The sequence below is a fragment of the Drosophila suzukii genome, unplaced genomic scaffold (genome assembly GCF_043229965.1).
Source record: "Drosophila suzukii unplaced genomic scaffold, CBGP_Dsuzu_IsoJpt1.0 scf_9, whole genome shotgun sequence".
Classification (NCBI taxonomy): Eukaryota; Metazoa; Arthropoda; class Insecta; order Diptera; family Drosophilidae; genus Drosophila; species Drosophila suzukii.
The window spans coordinates 768,932-792,926 of NW_027255941.1; the positions used below are offsets into that span (position 1 = coordinate 768,932).

General features: G+C 40.0%; 1 long non-coding RNA gene across 4 annotated transcripts; it reads left to right on the forward strand.

Annotated features, from left to right (window-relative positions):
• Positions 1-6,182: 6,182 nt before the first annotated feature.
• Positions 6,183-12,012, forward strand: LOC139355110 (uncharacterized). Of its 4 annotated transcripts, none has more exons than XR_011605844.1 (3): positions 6,183-6,198; positions 8,845-11,465; positions 11,717-12,008. It is a non-coding gene; the product is annotated as an uncharacterized lncRNA (long non-coding RNA). The 4 variants fall into 4 exon arrangements; XR_011605842.1 differs by lacking the exon at positions 6,183-6,198 and adding an exon at positions 7,243-7,307; XR_011605841.1 differs by lacking the exon at positions 6,183-6,198 and adding an exon at positions 7,644-8,364 and having other exon boundaries at positions 8,449-11,465; positions 11,717-12,012.
• The last annotated feature ends 11,983 nt before the right edge of the window (positions 12,013-23,995 follow it).

Here is a 23,995-nt window from a genome sequence, read left to right on the forward strand (position 1 = left end):
ATGACTGGCCTCAAGCACACAGCTTTACTTGACTACATTTTCCCTTCGTAAATTTGTCACACACATTCAAGACACACATTTTTCCGGTAGCTAAGCTAGGCTACGAGTTCAACTTTATGTTTTTGATTGTCGATTTTAAAAGTTTTTGTGAGATTTCTTATGTTTTATGTTTATTTATCAAATTTAAATCTATTTACCCATTAATTACAATACTATTTGCCCAATTTATACTTTTTATATTATTATCTTTTAAAAACACATATATTTAGAAATTGTCTTCATTAATTTTTTTTTAACCCTTATATATCCATCATATTATAATTATTTAGTATCATTATATTTTCAAAATGGGATTAGAACGGGATGATAACCCACCTCCAGGGCCAGGAAAAGGCAACTGCCCCTTGTGTAATAGTTCTATAAAATCAGAAGAGGAATCCTATAAAACCCCATGCAAACACACTTTTCACAAAAATTGCATTAGAACTCATTTTGCGGCCAATCCCAGATGCCCCATTTGCAACTTTGTCTGCGTCACCAAAGTGCTTCCAAAGACTCCAGGTCAGATGGACGGAAACGGTTTGTCGACAGCAGATAGGGAAACTCCAGGATGCTCAAACGCATCTCAAGCCAGTACAAACCAGCCCACAATTCAAGGTCAGCTGCAAGTCATGCAAAACAACATTCTCTCAGCACTGACTGAAAAACTTAATCAGTTAATTGAGGCCAATGTAGAAAATTGCTTGCGACGCTTTAACTCGGCACCCGCCAGCCACAATTCCAATCCCGACAATAGAGTGAGACAACCCGATACCGAGACATGGCAGGGTAATCATTCCAATAATTCTTCCTTTGAGAGAAATTCAGGAAGTCTATCTTCGGAACTCTCAAGGCGGCCGGATAAGGTTGGTCCGATTATGAACGGTTGCAAATTAAAATTTTCGGGTACGGGTTTGTCAGTAGATAATTTCATTTATCAGGTGGATGCCATGACAAATGAAACCCTAGACGGAAATTTTGAGCTAATGTGCAAGAATGTCTCTTCACTTTTTGAAGGGAAGGCGAAGGATTTCTTTTGGAGACACCACAAAACGGTTAGGCAAATCAATTGGGAATCTTTATGTTCAGCTTTGCGTAAGCAGTATAAGGATGACAGGGATGACGGAGACATTGAAGAGTTAATAAGGCAAAGGAAGCAGGAAAACAATGAATCTTTTGATAGTTTCTTCAATGCCATCAATGTCTTTCTCGATGAAATGGAAAGGCCCTTGTCAAATAGCAAGTTGGTGAGGATTTTGAGGAATAATTTGAGACCAGAAATTCGCCATGAAATCCTAAATGTTGACATGTCCTGTGTATCACACCTGCGTGAAGTATGTCGCAAAAGGGAATCATTTTTAGAAGATGTCAAGCGATCTCATGGATACGCTAAGAGGGTCCCGTTCAAGAAAGATGTGGCAGAATTAGATGAGGATTTTGGCACAGAAGAAGTCAGTGAAGTAGAAATTAATGGAGAAATAGAGGCGCTGAACGTGGTCTGCTGGAATTGCCATAAAGAAGGGCATATTTAAAAAAATTGCTTAGTCGAAAAACAACGACTGTTTTGCTTTGGATGCGGTTTGGCGAACACTCTTAGGCCTAAATGTGCAAGGCGCTTGTCAAAAAAACCGCTCAGGGAGCACGCAGATGCAGCCACACAAACAGAAGCCTTTGCGTGCTCAGCAGCAGCCACCATCCCCAAACCGTCCCCAATCTCCAGCTTAGATTCCGGCGAAAGCGAAAACGTTGGGAGTCCTACAGAGGCGCAATACGATTCTAGCTCAGGACAATCAGATGAGGAATTTGACTCATCTCAGTCCGAAGGCAATGAATTCGAAGAAGATGGATTTGAAAATGATGAAGCAGATTTCGATGAGGCTACAAAAACTAAGTCCCGTAGCGCTCAACGAATGCAAGGCTTTTGGAATGAGATAAGGCAATTGAGAGGGCATATTCGGGAAATAAACTCTATACAAGATTGTTCCCAGGATCCGCGTCCATTTGTGGCAGTGCTGTTACTTCAGCGTCTCGTAAAAGGGCTTTTGGATTCGGGAGCGGCTGTTAGCTGCTTAGGAGGCAGCTTAGCTCAGCAGTTTTTAGAAGAGGGCATACCATTCAAAAAAATACATTCCAAAGTGAGCACTGCTGACGGAAATATGCAAGAAATTGTGGGAAAAGTTTGTCTTCCAGTGGTCTACGACCGAAGGACTGAAGATATAGATATATACATTGTCCCCACGCTAAAACAAGATTTATATTTAGGGATCGATTTTTGGCGCAAATTTGACTTGCTGCCGAATTTACCAAATGTGTCCGAATTAAATGTGAAAGCTATAGAGCATGACTTATCGGAGGCAGAGAAAAAGCAGCTATCAAACGTGGTAAATTTGTTTCCGTCGTTTGCTTACGAAGGGCTGGGTAAGACCAACTTAATTTCCCATTCGATTGATGTAGGTCCGGCTAAACCTGTGAAGCAGAGGCATTATCCTGTGTCTCCCGCGATGGAAAAGTTAATTTATGCGGAAATAGACCGAATGATTGAGTTGGGAGTGATAGAAGAATCTGATAGTTCGTGGTCTTCGCCCTTAGTCATAGTGCAGAAGCCAGGAAAATTTCGTCTCTGTCTGGATAGCAGGAAGGTAAATGCACTTACTGAAAAGGATGCCTATCCACTTCCACAGATTAGCGGGATACTTAGTCGATTGCCGAAAGCCGAATTTATAACCAGCCTCGATTTTAAAGACGCTTATTGGCAGGTTCCCTTGGAGGTAGATTCGAGGGTCAAGACAGCTTTTACGGTGCCAGGACGGTCGCTTTACCATTTTAAAGTTATGCCATTTGGGCTTTTTAACGCCACGCAAACCATGTCCAGACTAATGGACAAAGTCATACCTCCTCAGCTGCGTAACGAAGTATTTGTCTACTTAGATGATTTGCTAATTGTCTCAGACTCTTTGGAAAGGCATCTCGAGGTTTTACGTGAGGTAGCGTTTCACATAAAGCGAGCTGGACTTACGATTAACATCGGAAAAAGCAAGTTTTGCTCCAAAAGGGTGAAATACCTGGGGCATATAGTGGGAGATGGCGGAATCCGAATGGATCCAGAGAAGATAGCCGCCATTACTGAGTTTCCCGTGCCCAAGACTCTCAGGTCTTTGAGGAGCTTCTTAGGACTATGCGGATGGTATCGGAAGTTTATAGGCAACTTTGCGGCATTGACGGCTCCGCTGACGGATCTGCTTACTCCAAAGCGAAAATTCGCATTTACGGAACAAGCTTTAAAGGCGTTTGAGGACTTGAAGACAAGGTTAACCGAAGCCCCTATTCTTAAAAGTGCTGATTTTTCAAAACCTTTTTTTATACATTGCGATGCCAGCAAAACAGGTTCAGCTTTCTGATGAAGGAGATGAATGTCCCATCGCTTTTATTTCCAAGAAATTAAACAAGGCCCAACAAAATTACTCGGTAACGGAACAGGAGTGTTTAGCAGCTATTGTTTGTTTAAAAAATTTTCGGGCATATGTCGAAGGACACGATTTTACCATAATCACGGACCATGCTTCGTTGAAATGGTAAATGTCTCAGGCAGATTTAAGCTCAAGGTTGGCAAGATGGGCGTTGAAGTTGCAGAGCTACTCTTTCAAGATTGAACACAGGCGTGGAAAGTTGAATGTCGTCCCGGATGTCCTTTCTAGGGTACACGAGGAAGAAGTAGACGAGCTAAACTGCTTGGACGAAAGGCTAGTTGATGTGGAGTCTAGGCATTTTAACTCTCCCGAATATTTGGACTTGATTGCACGAATTGAAGACTGCAAGGATCGGCTTCCGGATGTAAAAGTCCAGGATGGTAGGGTCTTTAGACGAGCCGAGCACGCAGTGGGCGAGCCGGTCCACGACAAGTATAATTGGAAGCTGTGGATTCCGAAAGAGGCAGTGGCTGAGATCCTTAAAAAAGAGCATGATGACCCTTTAGCAGCTCATGGGGGAATTCACAAAACTATTGAGCGAATTCGGCAGTTCTATTTCTGGCCAGGTCTAGTTCCGGATGTTAAGAAATATGTGAACTCGTGTGAGACATGTAAGGCTTCTAAAGCACCCAATTATCCGCTACGTCCCCCACTAGCCAAACCGTCAGAATCAGAACGATTTTTCCAGAAGCTCTATATAGATTTTCTGGGACCTTACCCTAGATCTCGAAATGGAAACATTGGCATATTTATAGTCCTTGATCATTTGTCCAAATTTGTGTTTTTGCAACCTGTGAAGAAGATTACTGCGGACGTGGTTGTGAAATATCTGGAGACAGAGTTGTTTCACGTTTTTGGCGTTCCGGAGGTTATAATCTCGGACAATGGCTCTCAGTTTCGGTCACAGACATTCAAGAAACTTTTAGATGAATATAATGTCTCGCACTCTTTTACGGCAGTGCATGCTCCGCAAGGGAATGCTGCAGAACGAGTAAATCGTTCGGTGGTTGCGGCTATTCGCTCGTATGTCAAGGGAGACCAGAAGGATTGGGACAAGTATTTGTCACATATATGCTGCGCTTTGAGATCAGCAGTACATTCCAGTGTAGGGTCCAGTCCGTACTATATGGCGTTTGGTCAGCAAATGATTACCTCGGGAACCTCTTACACGCTTCTACGGAAGTGGAATTTATTAGAAGATCGCTCTTTGAACCTGATTCAAAAGGACTCTCTTGAAGTAGTTCGCAGTCGAGCCGGGGAAATTATGCAACAACAGTACGAGAATAATGAGCGGCAATATAATCTAAGGGCTAGAGTAGTGAACTTTGTCGAAGGTCAAGAAGTTTTCCGCAGGAATTTTAAGCAAATTTTGCCGAGGGCTACAACGCCAAGCTTGCCCCAAGATTTCTAAAAGCCCGAGTAAGGAAAAAGTTGGGAGACACTTACTATGGTCTGGAAGACATGCAGGGAAAATTTTTGGGCAAATATCATGCCAAAGACATACGGCAATAACTGGCTACACGCGGGATCAGTCCTGGTTACTCTGTGATCCCCAGTCTGATTTTGGCAGGGGGTATTTGTAAGTGCGCGTGTACCAGTAATGTATCTGGGTTTCGGATAGCCTGGACCAGCACCTATGGTTGCTTAGCAACAATGTTTTTGCGAATGCTTAGCAACATGTCTCTTAAGAACATCTGGGAGAAACAAGGCAACATGCTGCGCTCCTAGTAGGTCCGGAAAAACTGTGGCTGTGTGGGTTGCTAGGAGAGACTGATCGAGAATAAGGAGAAAAAGATTTTCGCGCCTCTCTGTGGGCAAACGGCGGAGTGGTGGAATCGCGGTTTGGTGGCGTCTTGCAGGGGGTATAAAAGGCGGTCCGCTGGCGTCAGCCGCTCATAGCAAGTGAGACTCTAAGTGCAATTTCAAGTGGGTGAAAGTGAAAAGTTGTGGTTTTTCAAATGCTAATTTGCACCTTTTGCAGCTTAGACACTTCGAACTTAATCCCGTGAGGAGTGATTCAAGCCCCTTGCAACAGCAGTGGCTCAAAGGGTGAGTTAGGCATTTCCTCCCAGTTTGGGTTTAACTTTGACTTTGTGGCGCAGCGGCAAGCGACAGCGACGCGGAAGAGCGATCTCGGAGCACCACGACGAGTATTGCCAAAGAGGGTAGCTCTACCACGGCGGCGAGCCAGGATTGTGGCAACCACACCCAAGAGTTGGCGCAAGCAAACCACGGCGCTTCTAAGCGCCAATCAACAAAGAGAATTGCACAGGCGCATTTGTTTGTTTAGCGCAAGCGTTTTTTTTTTTGGATCAGCCGCCAGCGGCAAGGCCGTATCGAGGATTTCCCTCGATCGCGGCGTCCCACAGGGCAGCACACTGTGCTTTTCCTTAATGTGATGAAAACACTGAAATCCACCAATTAATATTCCTGACCACCTGAAGAAGGTCAACATGATTAGTTAAATGCACTTTGTTTTTATTGTCATTATTTTCATTTAAACCTAAGTCCAATAACTCCAAGAAACACAAAAGAACAGTCGGTCATATAGACGAACAAAACGAACATAAAGATTAGGTAACAACAAAGATTATGCGCGAGGTTTGTTAGGAGGGCGATATTTTCCAATATATTTACAGATGCGGCAACCTCTTTGGAAGCGCTTTCATCGGAGGATGCGGCACAACTTTACGTGAGTTAAACTTTCATTTAATTTAAACACCTAAACGCGAACGGCGAAATATTCGCAAAAAAACCCCGACGGGCAAACTAGAGCGCACCGTCGCAAAGAAACGCGAGAAGTAAATGAAAAGAAGATAAGAACGTAGTCGCCCGCTAGCATCCCTCCCTTTCTCCCTTACCGCCACTTGGGCGCACAAGCAGCGGCGTCAGAGCTCGCTAGCAGTCGCGCATGCGCGCCTGGTATCGCACCCCGGCCATTGCCGAGGGATTTTTATGTTTGTAGTTTTGGTTCTATCAGATCCACAAATGCTTTTGTTGTTTTGATTTAATTTGCTTTGATATATTCTGCGTGTAGTTTCTTTTGGCAGCGCTGACTGCAGTCGCTGCGCGACAAATTTTTGAGATTACGATTTGCGAATGCAATCCAGGGCTCAATTAAAGTTTTAAGATATTGTTTAATTAAATGTTATTTTTTTGTATTTTTTTTATTTAACGTCCCGTTTATGTTTTAAGATTTATTTGTTCATCTATGCTAATGTTTATATGTTTAATGTTTCACTTTACAGTTAGGCAATAAATTATAATGATTTTCTAAGAGATTTGTAGTTGAACTCGGGCTGGGGCAGCACCGGTAGGAATGTGGAAGGGGCCGTGGGAAGAGGTCTCCCCAGGATGTAACGGCCATAGGTAGGGTGGGCATTGACCACAACAACATCAGTGGTCATGTTTGAATGTGTGTGTGCATATGAGGTGTCAGTTCGTAGTTTCGTTATCTCCGGTTGTAGTTGTGTCTTACAGTACATGTCTATGTGTATCTGTGGGGCATATTTTGTCGCAGCACGCTAATTTTAAGATAAGTTGACAACATTAAGGCATTTTTCGGTGCAACACTATACCATCCCCTCAAGCCGACGAGCGCAGCCGAAACATAAGAGCGTGCGTTGCATCGAAAGTTTTTCCAGCTGCCATTGTAAACGTTGTTTATTACAATATCGATGAAGTTTGAGTTTATTTGAAGTTTGAATTTTTATGAAGTTTGCCACACTGCACGTTCTTCTTTGAATAACCTTCGAGTGTTCACTGAATCACTAAGTCGTTCGTGGAATCGTGAGTCAAACAGTAAGACTTTCCCACATCTTCGTCAAACTAGTTTTCGCTCAGCGCTTGAGTCGCGGCAATTTTTCAAAGTTTGGCCCGGCAGCACTTGCCAAAAGGAGCACTTTCAACAGCATCCCGATCGGAGTCGCAGCCACGCTTCACCAAGGATCGCAGCAGTTTCTCGCCATTTTGTTCAACGGCCCGCGGCTCGAGGAGCACCCCACGGCCAGAAGTCCAAAGGCGACTGCCCCGGAGAGCACCCTCGACAGAAGATCAACTCGCACCTCAGTCGTCGCCCCTAGGATCACTCCTCACTGAAATCTTAAGGCTTCTGCCCAAGGAGCATGTATATGTATGTTGAAAATTGTCCGTTGCGTCTGTTCGGAGCAGATCGACAGCTCCTAGTCATGCGCGCATAGGTGTACGACGACACCTGCAGCGCTCTCTGCTTATCTTTGTCGCCTTCTTTCTTATACCACTAAAGCTGTCGCTTATCTATTCAGCAACTACTTTGTAAGCCTGTAAATGTCTATATGAAGTTCTTGGAGCCGAGCTTTTACACAGTCCGTCTGCCGCTCCGAATAACGCTATACATTTTAATATAACCTATTCGTGCGTTATTAATTATAAATATATGGGTGGCATATTTGTTGTCTTCCCCATAAACATTTGGTGACCCCTACGTGATATAGTTTTTATCGGAGTCTGCATCTCGGCCTCGCGATTGTTTAATCGTTATCGTGCATTCGGTCACAAACACACGAACATACATACATGTGTGCATATAAAAGTGCACTGCCGCCCGTTTGATTTTTTGTACATTTTGCCCTTTGTAAAAACACCAAAACTGTGTTGTGCAAATAATTCTTAACAAAGTGAATCGCATTTAATCTTTGTTAATAGCGCATATTACATATATGTATATATGTACATATAGCCATACATATATTCGTTTGCCAATTACATATATCCGCTGTTGCTAGGCAGGAAATTTATCGGCAAGAACAACAACAACGGAGTTAAAGGTTCCGTTGCATCTCGGCGACGCTTGTTAACCTCCACATTTTCGCGGTAAAAGGTATACGGTATTTCGTGCCTCTAACGCGGTCGGACATTTTATTTTCTTTCATTCTTTTTCTCGTGATTGAAAAATGTCTGATAGGGAAAACTCGGTTCGGGCTCAAAATGAATCCACAAGTGACGTCGACTACTACCGAGTCAAAGCCCAATCTATTTTGCGGCAAATGAGCTCGATGAAATGTTATTTAAACGCGGATGCGGTTAATCAGTTTGACGAAGCTGATTTGCTTGCGCGAATGGAATGGATCAATTCCTTAAACCAGGCATTTGATTCTGCGCAGACATCGTTGGAAAGACTGGATTTTGCAGAGATCTCGAGCGACCATCGGATTGAATTTGCCGAGGTTTTCATGGATGTGAAGGCGAAACTAAGCCGAGGCTTGACTGCTCATCGAAAGTCACAATTGCCGGCTTCAACCGCTGCAAATTCAACATCTATTGACATCACTAATAATGCGGATCTTTCTTTTCGATCTAGGAAGCCTCGGTTGCCAAATTTGGAAATTGCTCGTTTTTATGGATCCTACTCTGAGTGGCCGGATTTCCTTGCGACTTTCACTACGGTCATCGGAAATGATGATGAGCTAAGCGACATTGAAAAATTACAATATTTGCGTTCGAGTTTGGGCGGCGTGGCTCTGGAAACCATACGCTCGCTTGAACCCTCGAATGCTAATTATAAAAGGCTATGAATTTGCTGGTTAATCGATTTTATAATAATGTTTTACACTTTCAGGCACACGTTCAGGCAATATTCGGTTTAAAGGGTGTCGAAAAGGGATCTTCGAAGGGTCTTCGGGAGCTGAGTGTTTGCATGAATTCGCATCTGCGAGCAATTCGAACCCTGGCCAATACGCAACAAATTTTGGATGGACTTTTAATTCACATCGTCACTCGGTAACTGGATCAGAGGACGGGGGAAATATGGAAAGAGGATTTGTCAATCACTGAGCTGTCTACCTGATGTGCTATGGAGTCGTTTTTGGAAAAGAGGTGCAGGATGATGGAAAACTTGGATCAAACCTTGGTAACTCAAACACCAGGCCAGCAGGTGGGGAAAAAACTTACACAAATATAACCAAAACACACTTTTTGCTTCTGCTACTAACTCAAATCATTTGATATGTTTATTTTGCGATGCACGGGATCATTATTTGTCAAAGTGTTCTCGATTTTTAAATTTGAGTCCGAATCTTCGAACCATGACCTATCCGCAACATCCACCTCATTTTCATTTCCATCATGCGATCCATTGTAGTATGCACTTATATCGAATATCTACTGTACCAAGAGTACTTGAATCAAACACACTGTAACACTTTGTTGCAGTGTTTATATAAACAAAGGTTCGGTCAAAAACCTAAGTGGCCGAAACATGAGTCGTTCGGTGCGCTCACAGAAAGTGCAAGTGTCACCATTCTGTTGCACACGCCGGCCGCTCAGCCAAACTCAAGTACATACATATACCCTCGCGCTCCAGCTAAAGAGAGCATAGTTAAATACACTAATATACATAAGATATACATAGCCGTCTCTCTGCCGCCCAACTGTAGGCAGCGCAGCTACAAGACTTTGGCTTACTTAGATCCTAAGGCAAATTGTAAAATCAGAAACAACATGACGTTGGAAGCGGCATTAAAGCTGCTCCTAAATACAAATACAAAATACAAAATAAAGCATATTAAAACAAGGAAGATACCTGTTACTCAGATAAGATAAGTTAGCCGCGCACTTTGTTCTCTCTCCCTTGCTCTCATTTCTCGGCTCTGCTTTTGTTTCACCCAGCGCCAAGAATGAGAAAGCAACACATAAAATAGACAAATAACATTTATATTTATGTATGCTTGCTAAACATACACAATTTTAAGGCACATTCTGTACTTCAAAATATTTGGTTGAATAGCTTTGTTTGAAAGAATTCTATTTGCCGCGGATATTAGATTGCAATTTTTTACACCCACACACATGCATGTATACATATGTATGTATGTATGTCGTTTTCTGGCTCTAGTGTCAAGGCTTGTCCTAACTACTTTGGTTTGAGAGCATTGGACTGAAAACGGAAAAGTTTTTTTGGGACAATCTATAGGTATTTATTAAGCTAATACATATTCATTGAAAGAGATAAAAAAAGATGTACAGATCTTTAAAGGTTTTTGCCCGTCAATGGGACAAATGGATAAAGGGTTCATTATTCAATAGAATAAGTTAGCCGCGCACTTTGCTCTCTCTGAGCGCCGGCAGGGCTTTTTTCTTTGCCGCTAAGTTCGGCCGGCAACTACTTACATACACACACATACACGCGTAAAAACATTTCGCATTGTCTGGCTCTGACGTCATAGCTTTTTTCTTGGGAGGTTTGTGGGCGTTAGAGTGGGCGTAGCAAAATCAATAGGTATTGACAAGACTAATACATTTCAGTTAAAATCGATAGGTATTGACAAGACTAATACATTTCAGTTAAAATTTTCTATCTACCATCAAAACTTAGGAGCCACAGTTTTGGGCGGTTTGTGGGCGTTAGAGTGGGCGTGGCACTCTACTGAAACAAATTTTGCGCTGCGTAAGAAGCTCAGGAATCTGCACGCCAAATCTCAATAGCCTAGCTCTTATAGTTTCCGAGATCTCAGCGTTCATCCGAACGGACAGACAGACGGACAGACGGACAGACGGACATGGCTAGATCGACTCGGCTAGTGATCCTGATCAAGAATATATATACTTTATGGGGTCGAAAACGCTTCCTTCTGCCTGTTACATACTTTCCAACGAATCTAGTATACCCTTTTACTCTACAAGTAACGGGTATAACTACCAAAAGATGCGTTCTCACTATATGAATAAAGAATATTAAAACTACCAATACAAGGCGTTTCACACAACATGGCGACCGTGACTTTGGTCCAAAAAAATCTGGACCTGGATCTGGACTTCAAAAAATAAGAAGACAGCAACAAAGGCGACAACAGCAACAAAGGCAACAACAGCAACAACAAAGGCAACAACAGCAACAACAGCAACAACAAAGGCAACAACAGTAACAACAGCAAAAACGGCAACAACAACAGCTTACACTACAAGAACAAGAGAAGAAACGCAGTGAGTAGAGTGTGATGTGTGCCAAAAGAAGTGGCGTGGTAAAAGAATGAAAGCCAGAAAGGCTCAACTACTGAAGCTGCTCAACAGCGGCGAAGCAATAAAGTGGGCCGACTCGGTAAAAATACATGCCGAAGTTGAATACTTAAAAAATTTGCTATCAGTACGTTAGAATCAGACCACAGCCACAGACACATCCACCTACCTTGTAATCCCAAATATTGCCAAAAATAAAAACACATTGCCTCCTCCAGAAAAAGTTGCCATCCCAAAGCTGAAGAAGACGCGCTCGGATGACTGCGAGGGACCACTGTACTCCCCCTTCTGCGAGTACACCTGTGTAGCCAGCACCGGTGACCCACCATGAAGTACACCTGTGCAGCCAGCACCGGTACCAAGGAAGAGTGAACCGACAGCGCTACCAAGAGCGCATAATTTTTTTTTCTTTGCACTGCGTTGCAAAAATTTTTTTAATTGCACTGCGATGCATATTTTTTCATTTATTTTATAAAAACAAATGTAAAAATTGAGCGACATAAAAGTTGCCCGATTAGAGTTTGGCCTGAAAACCATACACAAAATAGGCAGGAAATTATATGTCAAATATAATAATAATTGGTCAAAAACAAAAAAAAAAAAATCAAATCAAAATTAATCATATCAAACTAGTTGTTTATGAATAACATTAACAAGATTTACGAATCAATTCAAAAATCTAAAGTATTTGACAGACCAAGATACACTGCGCGTCATCAGATTAGCGCCCCCCTTTCGTTTTACTTTATTGCATCTATCTCTGTTTCTATTGCACGCAACTTCAAAATTTTTGTTGTTGCTCTTAAAATGCACAAATTGTCGCTCTCTGAGAGAAATACCGTTAGGTGAGAGATTCCGTTATCTATTTTTTCTTTATTTTGTTTTACTTTCGCTGCAAAAGCTTGCACTGATTTTGAGTCATCAGATTAGCGCCTGTAAATTCAAATTTAGTTATCTCGCGTAATTTTTGGCGTACAGTTGTGAAATTTTTTGTGCTGTGACAATTATTCAATTATTGTTTATAAACTGAGAATCAAAATGGGTAAAGGAACTGTCCTATCTTTAGAAGAAAAACCTAAGATCGAAGCCTTTAGTGAAAGTGGCTTATCTTTACAAAAATTGCTGAAAAAATGGGAAGGCATCGAAAAACTATAGCCAATTTTCTTAAAAATAAACAAGGCTATGGTAAAAATATGAAAGGCGGTAACAACAGAGTTCTTTCCGAAGCAGACATTCAGTCTATAGTTAGACATGTGTCTAATTCACACGACTCTTTTACCAAAATTAAAGAAAAAAGCGGTGTGGAAGCTAGCAAGTCCACGGTATTACGAGTCATAAAAAAAGCAGAACACTTGAAAAGACTAAAACTAAAAAAAAACCACAACTAAATAAGTTACGAAAGGAAATGCGCCTAAATTTTGCTCGCTCGCATATGACATGGTCGAAGGAGTGGCGCTTTGTAGTCTTTTCCGATGAAAAAAAATTTAATTTAGAAGGCCCTGACGGCTATAATTATTATTTCCATGACATGCGTAAAGAAGAGCATATTTTAGATCGTTTACATAGCCGGGTAGGTGGCGTAATGGTATGGGGAGCCATATCCTATTATGGCACCTATGAGTTACAATTTCTCACCTCGAAAATGAATAATCTTTTGGAAATCTTAAATGGCGTTTTCAACACGACAACGCTCCAATCCACACTGCCCGATCTGTAAAGTCGTGGATACAGGGCCAAAACGTTGATGTCCTGGAGTGGCCGCCGTACTCTCCGGACTTAAATATAAAAGAGAACGTGTGGGGATGGCTCTCGTGAAAAGTATACGAGTCTGGAAAGCAGTATAGTACAAAATTGGAGTTCATCGACGGGATTAAAGAAGCTTGGTCTTCAATATCATTACAATACATTGAGAAATTGTACGAGTCACTTCCCAGCAGGATCTGTGAGGTCCTGGAAAATGGGGGCGGGACCACCCACTATTAATTTGATTAGAAAATAAGTAAATAATAAGATAAAACATAAAACACTACTAGTTGTTAAGCATTAAGTGAAAATTCATTAAATTTAAGCAGGGGGCGCTAATCTGATGACGCAAAATTAAATTCATATTTTTGGTATACATTTTCTTTTGAAATAAATAAAATATTATTGTTATACTTATCATTATGTACCTTATCTTATTTTGAAGAATATTATTAAAAGTATCGTCAAAAAAATTTTTATGGCTTAAGCCTTGATAGATTGGATAATATTGGACATTATACGAGAATGCTCAGGGGGCGCTAATCTGATGACGCGCAGTGTATATATTAAGAATACCAACCCCAAATATGGGTTTAATAGATACAAAAACAGTGGATTCCACTGCAAATGTTATTAATATGGTAGAGTCAAACACCATTGACTGAAAACTGTTTCTATGAACTTTATAAATTGCATAACAAATGTCTTAAGAAAATATATATGAGCCAGGCAAATGATCTGGACAAAATTTAAAAATTTTGGCACAAACAACATTAATATAAAACAAGGAAGAACGCTATAGTCGAGTACCTCGACTATCAGATACCCGTTACTCAAAGGGAAATGGAGATATGCAAGCAGCAAAGCGAGATTAAAATGCGCCACCTACCGGCGGTAGACAGATTTAAGCGTTAAGGGCGTTAGAGTGGGCGTGGAAAATTTATTTTTGGATCAATCGATAGGTATTGACGACACCAATACATTTCAGTTAAAATTTTTTATCTAGCATGCAAATTGTGGGCGTCACAGGTTTTCGCGGTTTGTGGGCGTTTAAGTGGGCGTGGCAAACTTTTTTTAGGTCAATCTATAGGTATTGATGAGAACAATACATTTCAGTTAAAATTTTATATCTAGCGTCAAAACTGAAGGAGTTACAGTTTTGGGCGGTTTGTGGGCGTTAGAGTGGGCGTGGCAGTCTACTGAAACAAACTTGCGCTGCGTAAGAAGCTCAGGAATCTGTAGGCAAAATCTCAATAGCCTAGCTCTCATAGTTTCCGAGATCTCAGCGTTCATCCGGACAGACAGACGGACAGACGGACAGACGGACATGGCTAGATCGACTCGGCTAGTGATCCTGATCAAGAATATATATACTTTATGGGGTCGGAAACGCTTCCTTCTGCCTGCTACATACTTTCCGACGAATCTAGTATACCCTTTTACTCTACGAGTAACGGGTATAAATATTGCTGTATTGAAATTTTAAAAATTAAAGAAAATGGAATAAAATAAAAATAAATAAATAAAAATAAATTAATTAAAAATGGCTACTCTAAAAGCAATTAGAGACACATATGATAGGGACATTCATTTTAAAGAAAGAATTCTGCAATTAGTTGCACCAACTTCAGTAAGCATTTATGAATTAGAAAATTTATATATTGAAACATTTAATTTAGATGCCTCTCCACTAATTTATTGCACAAGCACCCTACACACACCCTACACCTGCACACATCCTATCCACCATCCCAGGGGTACAGGTTAGATCAGTAGTAGACGAACACCCAATACTAGGTAGAACAATAGTAATGATGGTCTTTAAGAAATAATTCATCTCCACAATATAATGGAATGAAATGAATTATATAAGCAGATAAATAACATAAAAGTTGACTTTGACAAATCATATAATTCACTTACTCAAAACAGGCCAATTCAAAAAAATAAAATTAAAAAACGTGTGGAAATTCTAGTAAAATGCTTTAATGAAGCACGAATACTAATATATGGCCAGAGGGAAAAATTAAATCAAGATCATTGGTCCCAAGTATCAAATTTTTGATCAGACTACGATCTAATTTAATATCAATTAAACAAAAGTTTAAGTTGGACATTTCAGTACCGACTATACTTAACACTTCCCTAGCAGTTGAAACTGGTGATGAATCGGAATCAACAAAACAAACTGACATTGACCAAATAGAATCAGAAGACCTTACAGAAACAAATCCTAAAATAGAAGAGCAAGATTTAAATAATCTTACTATTCCAGCTGTTTTAATGTCAGATCTGGATAATTCTACAGATTCTGAATATAGTTCAAGCATAATAGAAAATAAAATAAAAAACAATATCACAATGGCACAATCTAATATTGATTTCATTAATACAGCATCCAAGCTTATACCAGTTTTCGATGGTAAAGCTGAAAACTTAACAAGTTTTATGGATGCATTAGAAATAATAGAATCAATAAAAGGCGAACACGAACAATTAGCAGTTTCCATTATAAAAACAAAGCTAAAAGGTTTCGCCAGAAATTTAATCGGAAATAAAACAACAATAGCTGAAGTCATTTCCAGATTAAAAAACAACGTCAAAGGCGAAACTGTGGAAGTGTTGTCAGCAAAATGAGCAGATGACGAAATCCTAAGAAGGTGCATTTAAAACAGATGGCTTATCCCTAGAGTTAGCCAGATGTTATTCCACTCGGCATGCAGTGAAAGCAATGACTAAAAATTGCACAATCGATAAGGTAAAAACTATCATGCAAGCTGGTACCTTCAATACAATGAATGAGGCCATATCCAAATTTGTAAACAGTTGCACAGAAGCAACCGGACAGCCAAACACTGTCCTATATTACAAAAATTACCCGCAGCGCGGTGGAAATCGCGGACGAGGTAATAATCGAGGTAATTATAACAATACCAGATATTATCAGAATAACGGATATAATCAAAACAATGGTTATAACAGAAATAACAATAACCAAAATAACAATTATTACAGAAACAACAACCGTGGTGGAAACACCAGCGGTGGAAACAGCCGTGGGGGAAACAACAACAACCACAATAACAATGTTAGAGTAGCACAAACAAATTCGGGAAACTCCCAACCACCTTTAGATACACGACAGTAAACAGCATCAAAATTCACACTCTAAATCTCAGTCAAAATACATTTGTCACTTTAATGAACGTAGCAACAGGAAAAGAATTAGTTCTCTTACTAGACACAGGTGCGGAAATATCCTTATTGAAGGAAAATTCTGATAATTTTCAAAACATTCAAGATAATCACATCATAAACATACAGGGTATAAGTCAGGAAGTTACCAAATCAAAAGGTTTAACTTCTATTGAAATTCAAACTTCTAAGTTCAACATGATTTCCATATCGTAAATATGCAATTCGCTATTCCATGTGATGGAATACTAGGAATCGATTTTATCAAAAGATACAAATGTCAATTAGACTTCAAGCCGTCTGAAGACTGGCTTATAATAAGACCAAATAACCTAAAACATCCAATTTATGTTCCTAATTCTGCCAGCAATATCCCAAGTCGTCCGAAAAATCGAAATAAATTCAGAAGAAGACAGTGTATTAATTCCGAATCAAGAAATTCAGCATGGTATCTATATCGCAAATACCATACCAACAGTCCAAAATGAATATATAAGATTACTAAATACTACAAACACAGATCAAGTAGTCTATATCAAAAACATTCATCATGAACCACTTTCAAACTACGAAATAGTAAAAATGGACTTAGAAGACAGACAAAGAATTGTATTATCCCAACTTGCAAAAAACTTCCCGCCTCAATTCAATGAACAACTTACAGCATTTTGCACCCAGTATAGTGATGTGTTCGGACTAGAAACCGAATCGATCACTACCAATAATTTTTATAAACAAAAGCTGAGATTAATTGATGATGAACCCGTATATATAAAAAATTATAGAAATCCTCATAGTCAACAAGACGAAATTCAAAAATAAGTCCAAAAACTCATCAATGATGAAATAGTGGAACCCTCTGTATCACCTTATAATAGCCCACTTTTGTTAGTACCAAAAAAGTCACTTCCAAATTCGGAAAATAAAAAAATGGCGATTAGTAATTGACTATCGTCAAATTAATAAAAAACTCTTGTCTGATAAATTTCCACTCCCTAGAATCGATGATATTTTAGATCAACTAGGTAGAGCAAAATATTTCTCATGCCTTGACTTAATGTCAGGTTTTCATCAAATTGAACTGGAAAAAAGTTCACGGGATATAACATCTTTTTCAACAAACAATGATTCGTACCGCTTCACGCGATTACCATTCGGTTCAAAAATAGCGCCAAACTCTTTTCAGAGAATGATGACTATAGCTTTCTCTGGATTAGAACCTTCGCAAGCATTTCTATATATGGATGACTTACTAGTCATAGGTTGTTCCGAAAAACATATGATCAAGAACTTAACTGATGTTTTCGAGAAATGTAGGAGACACAACTTGAAGTTACATCCTGAAAAATGTTCATTTTTCATGCATGAAGTCACTTTCTTAGGACATAAATGCACAGATAAAGGAATCTTGCCCGACGACAAAAAATACGACGTAATTCAAAATTATCCAGTCCCACATGATGCGGACAGCGCTAGAAGATTCATTGCATTTTGCAATTCTTACCGACGTTTTATAAAGAATTTGGCTGAATACTCCCGTCACATAACAAGATTATGTAAGAAAGATGTAAAATTCGAATGGACAACACAATGTCAAAACGCCTTCGAACATCTTAAATCAGCATTAATAAATCCCACTCTGTTGCAATACCCAGATTTTAGCAAAGAATTTTGCATAATCACAGATGCTAGCAAATACGCTTGTGGAGCAGTCCTAACTCAAAACAAAAATGGACTACAGATTCCAGTGGCATACGCATCAAGATCCTTTACGAAAGGTGAAAGCAACAAGAGCACTACAGAACAAGAATTAGCATTCATTGGGCAATAACACACTTCAGACCATATATTTATGGTAGACACTTCACTGTCAAAACAGACCATAGAGCACTTACATACTTATTTTCAATGGTAAATCCCAGTTCCAAACTAACACGAATGAGACTTGAATTGGAGGAATATAATTTTACGGTAGAGTATCTAAAGGGTAAAGATAACCGTGTAGCCGATGCGCTCTCTAGAATAACCATCACAAACTTAAAAAATATACAAACAAGCAATACAATTCTGAAAGTCACTACCAGAAACCAAAGTAGACAAAAATCCTGCGCAGGAAAAGATCAAATAGAAGTGCATAAGCAATCTATAGAAAAAGCTTCAAAGCCCAACGTATATGAAGTCATTAATAATGATGAAGTACGTAAAGTAGTGACCGTGCATGTAAATAATAAAATGTGTTTATTTAAGCACGAAAAGAAAACAAGGAAGAACGCTAGAGTCGAGTACCTCGACTATCAGATACCCGTTACTCAAAGGGAAATGGAGATATGCAAGCAGCAAAGCGAAATTAAAATGCGCCACCTACCGGCGGTAGACAGATTTAAGCGTTATGGGCGTTAGAGTGGGCGTGGCAAAATTATTTTTGGATCAATCGATAGGTATTGACGACACCAATACATTTCAGTTAAAATTTTTTATCTAGCATGCAAATTGTGGGCGTCACAGGTTTTCGCGGTTTGTGGGCGTGGCAAACTTTTTTTTAGGTCAATCGATAGGTATTGATGAGAACAATACATTTCAGTTAAAATTTTCTATCTAGCATCAAAACTGTAGGAGTTACAGTTTTGGGCGGTTTGTGGGCGTTAGAGTGGGCGTGGCAGTCTACTGAAACAAACTTGCGCTGCGTAAGAAGCTCAGGAATCTGTACGCCAAATCTCAATAGCCTAGCTCTCATAGTTTCCGAGATCTCAGCGTTCATCCGGACGGACAGACAGACGGACAGACGGACAGACGGTCAGACGGACAGACGGACAGACGGACAGACGGACATGGCTAGATCGACTCGGCTAGTGATCCTGATCAAGAATATATATACTTTATGGGGTCGGAAACGCTTCCTTCTGCCTGTTACATACTTTCCGACGAATCTAGTATACCCTTTTACTCTACGAGTAACGGGTATAATTACAGCAAGATATGATGTTAGCGATTTGTATACTATATACTTTATGGGGTCGGAAACGCTTCCTTCTGCCTGTTACATACTTTCCGACGAATCTAGTATACCCTTTTACTCTACGAGTAACGGGTATAATTACAGCAAGATATGATGTTAGCGATTTGTATACTAATGGAACCATTGACTTAGGTCAATTCTTTTAAAGGCTTGAAAAGCAGGCCGGTATTCACAAAGTCAGCCAACTCAAAGTGGCACCGTGGGAAAATATCTTTGAACATGGTTCAATTGATAATTTTAAAATGATGGGCAATAATATATTGAAATCATTGAGAGTAGCGCTACTCAACCCGGTGACCGTAATCAAAAAAAATAAAGAAAAAGAAGCTATATTGCCTACATTCCATGATGATCCAAAACAAGGTGGTCATAAAGGCATTACAAAACCATTGGCCAAGGTCCAGAGATACTATTACTGGAAAAATATGTCCAAAGACATAAAAGAGTGCATAAAGAAATGTCCTAAATGCCAAAAGTCGAAAACGACTAAACATACTAAGACCCCACTAACTATAACCGAAACTCCACAAAGAGCTTTTGATATAGTAATTGTAGATACTTTTGGGTACTTCCAAAATCTAATAATGGAAACGAATACGCAGTAACACTCATCTGCGATTTAACTAAATACCTAGTAGCTATACCTATACCAAATAAAAGTGCAAATACAGTAGCAAAAGCTAAAGTACTTCTAAAGTACGGTCCAATGAAGACGTTCATTACGGACATGGGAACAGAATATAAAAATTCAATTATTGAAGATCTATGTAAATACTTACATATTAAAACCATAACTTCAACTGCACACCACCACCAGACTGTAGGTACCGTGGAGCGAAGCCACAGAACACTCAATGAGTTCATTCGTTCATACATCTCAGTTGACAAAACAGATTGGGATGTATGGCTACGATACTTCGTCTATTGTTTTAATACAACCCCATCTATGGCACATGACTATTGTCCATATGAGCTAGTTTTCGGTAGAACTTCAAATCTACCAAAACACTTTAATAGCATAGATAAAATAAAACCCCTTTATAATATAGAAGATTATGCTAAGGAATCCAAATTTAGATTAGAACAGGCAATTAAGAGAGCTAGACTAATGCTAGAATCTCATAAGTTAAAACAGAAAATTAGTTACGACAAAACTAGTTTAGATTTCGATTTAAAAATAGGAGATCAGGTTTTATTGAAAAATGAAACAGGACATAAGTTAGATTCGAAATATATAGGTCCTTATAGGGTAGAACAAATAGGAGATAGAGATAACATAACTATAATAAATAACAAAAATAAAAAACAAATAGTACATAAAGATAGATTAAAAACGTTTATTTCTTAATTGCATTTAGCATGGCCATGCTTTAGAAATACTTCTTCTTTTAATACGTATATTATTCCCAATTCCATTCTCTTCGTATCAAAAAAAAAAAAATAAATAAAAAAATTAAAAAAAAAAAAGAAGATTAAAAAAAAAAAAAAATATTCCTTTAAGTAAAATATACTAACAAAATAACTTCATAATATTACGTTATTTTTCAAAAGGAGGGAGATGTAGTATGCACTTATATCGAATATCTACTGTACCAAGAGTACTTGAATCAAACAACACACTGTAACACTTTGTTGCAGTGTTTATATAAACAAAGGCTCGGTCAAAAACCTAAGTGGCCAAAACATGAGTCGATCGGCGCGCTCACAGAAAGTGCAAGTGTCACCATTCTGTTGCACACGCCGGCCGCTCAGCCAAACTCAAGTACATACATATACCCTCGCGCTCCAGCTAAAGAGAGCATCTTTAAATACACTAATATACATAAGATATACATAGCCGTCTCTCTGCCGCCCAACTGTAGGCAGCGCAGCTACAAGACTTTGGCTTACTTAGATCCTAAGGCAAATTGTAAAATCAGAAACAACTTGACGTTGGAAGCGGCATTAACGCTGCTCCTAAATACAAATACAAAATACAAAATAAAGAATATTAAAACTACCAAAAGATGCGTTCTCACTATATGAATAAAGAATATTAAAACTACCAATACAAGGCGTTTCACACAACACCATCCTCGAGCTCTCAGCCATTACCATCTACTTCATCAGCACTAGTATCATGTTCGCATACATCATCGCATCCTGATCATCATTTACTAAGTCTTCCACCTAAAACCTTAAATATTTTGCCGATCGACTACGTGTTGCTTCCAACTGCTATTATCTACGTTAGAATTAGAATTGGAGCATTTATGCCTTGCCGAGCAATTTTAGATTCGGTCTCCCAGCTAAACTCTTAGCTAGCCAACTAAACTTGAATTATAGAAGATCGCAAACCTCGATTTCTGGGATAGGAGAATCTTCCATGATCTCTGATAAGACTGTCGATATTCTTGTGCAATCACGGGATGCAAGCTATAGTGCGGCATTCACAGCGGTTGTGACTCACAGTGTTACTGATTATCAGCCCCATTTCAATATAAATGCAACATCATGGAGGACACCGCAAAACATTTCACTCGTTGACCCTAATTTTAATCAATCACAACGAATTGACCTTTTACTCGGCGCTGGGTTGTTTTTCAAAATAATTTCTATGGGACCAATTCATTTGGATAGGGCCTTGCAACTCTTCAGAACACCAAACTTGGTTGGATAGTCTCTGGAGGGTTATCATCGAACATGCCAACTCATAAATCGGTTTCACAAGCCACCATCAAGGACCCAGCTGATCATTCCGATGACACACTTGCCGCCATAGTAAAGCGATTTTGGGAAATTGAGGTTTTTACTTCGTCTAAACCATCTTTATTGCCGGAAGACTTGCGATGTGAGCAACTTTTCACTGAAAATTGCACTAGACTTGGAAACGGCCTACACTCTGTTCGTCTCTTGTCCACCTCCGGATTCGAATCTCTAGGTGATTCTTATTGCCTAGCTCGTCGTCGTTTCAAGAGTTTGGAAGCTAAACTTGATAGAAACCCAGCCCTGAAAGCTCAGTATTCAGCATTTTTGAGGGAGTATATCGATCTAGGTCACATGTCTCTTGTAACTCAGGAACCGTCAGAAACACAATTCCTTTTGCCCTACCATTGCGTACATAAGCAGGAGAGCACGAGTACGAAGCTTCGTGTCGTTTTTGATGGATCTAAAACAACTTCTGGTAGCTCTCTGACCGACTTACTTCTGGCAGGACCAACAATTCAACAAAAAATCTTCAATATACTGCTTCGCTTTCGATTTTTTAAAGTTGCCCTTTGTGGAGATATCTGCAAGATGTACAGTTGCGTGCGTGTTTTGTACCCGGATGATTTTTTGCAGTGCATCGTTTGAAGAGAGAGCTCTACGGAAGAGTTCAGTGTTTTTAAATTGAGCACGGTGACTTATGGAACCAAGCCAGCTGCCTTCTTGGCTATAAGGGCCATGCATCAACTCTCTTACGATGAGGAGGAATCATTTCCGATTGGAGCAAAAATTTGTTTGTAGAGATTTCTATGTGGATGATTTAATATCTGGTGGGGACTCAGTTGAGGAGGTGAGAGAATTTCGTCGTCAGGTGAAGGAACTACTGTCGCGAGGCCATTTTCCAATCCGCAAATGGTGTTCTAATGAGTCAGCAGCCCTGGAAGGAGAGTCTGAATGCGACAAGGAGCAGCTAATCAAATTTCACGATGGATCGGATGTCGCCAAGCCATTGGGACTAGTCTGGGATCCATCTTCTGATCAACTCCTATTTAATTTTTCTCAACTGCCAACCAATCAACGACCCACTAAGCGGGTTGCATTGTCAACGATTGCCAAATTCTATGATCCACTCGGTTTAATAACTCCAATTATCACAAGATCTAAGTTTTTTCTGCAATCTCTATGGAGTGCGAACGTGGATTGGGATTGGGATGACGCACTGCCACAGCCCATTCTTTCGTCATGGGGGGAGTTGACCTCACAGTTATCGGTCGAACAGAACTTAAAATTTCCACGATTCGTACTGCAACCAAGGGCTTCCGTTGAGTTGCATGGCTTCTGCGATGCTAGCATGTCAGCTTATGGAGCGTGTCTATTCTTGCGATCGGAGACCAATGGAGAATCGAAAGTCCATCTGCTCTGTGCCAAGTCAAGGGTAGCTCCTTTGAAGGCCTTAACAATTCCAAGATTAGAACTTTCCGCAGCGCTTTTATTGGCTGAGCTAATCGTAAACGCCAAGGAAGCCATAGATTTCGATTGCACGTTTCATTGCTGGTCGATTCGTCTATTGTGTTGGCGTGGATTCGGCAACCTCTGAAGGAGTTTAACGTTTTTTAATCAAACAGAATCGCGAAAATTCAGGAGATGACGAAAGACATGACTTGGCATCACGTTCCTACAAACTTGAATCCGGCAGACGTCGTATCGCGAGGATGTACCCCAAGAGAATTGTTGGAACATTTCCTTTGGGCTAACGGGCCTCCATTCCTTCTGCAAAGCTCGTCGAATTGGCCGTCCCTGTTAGACTCAGTAAAGGATCTTCCAGAGCGCCGTTCTGTGGCTCTAATTGGGTCCATTT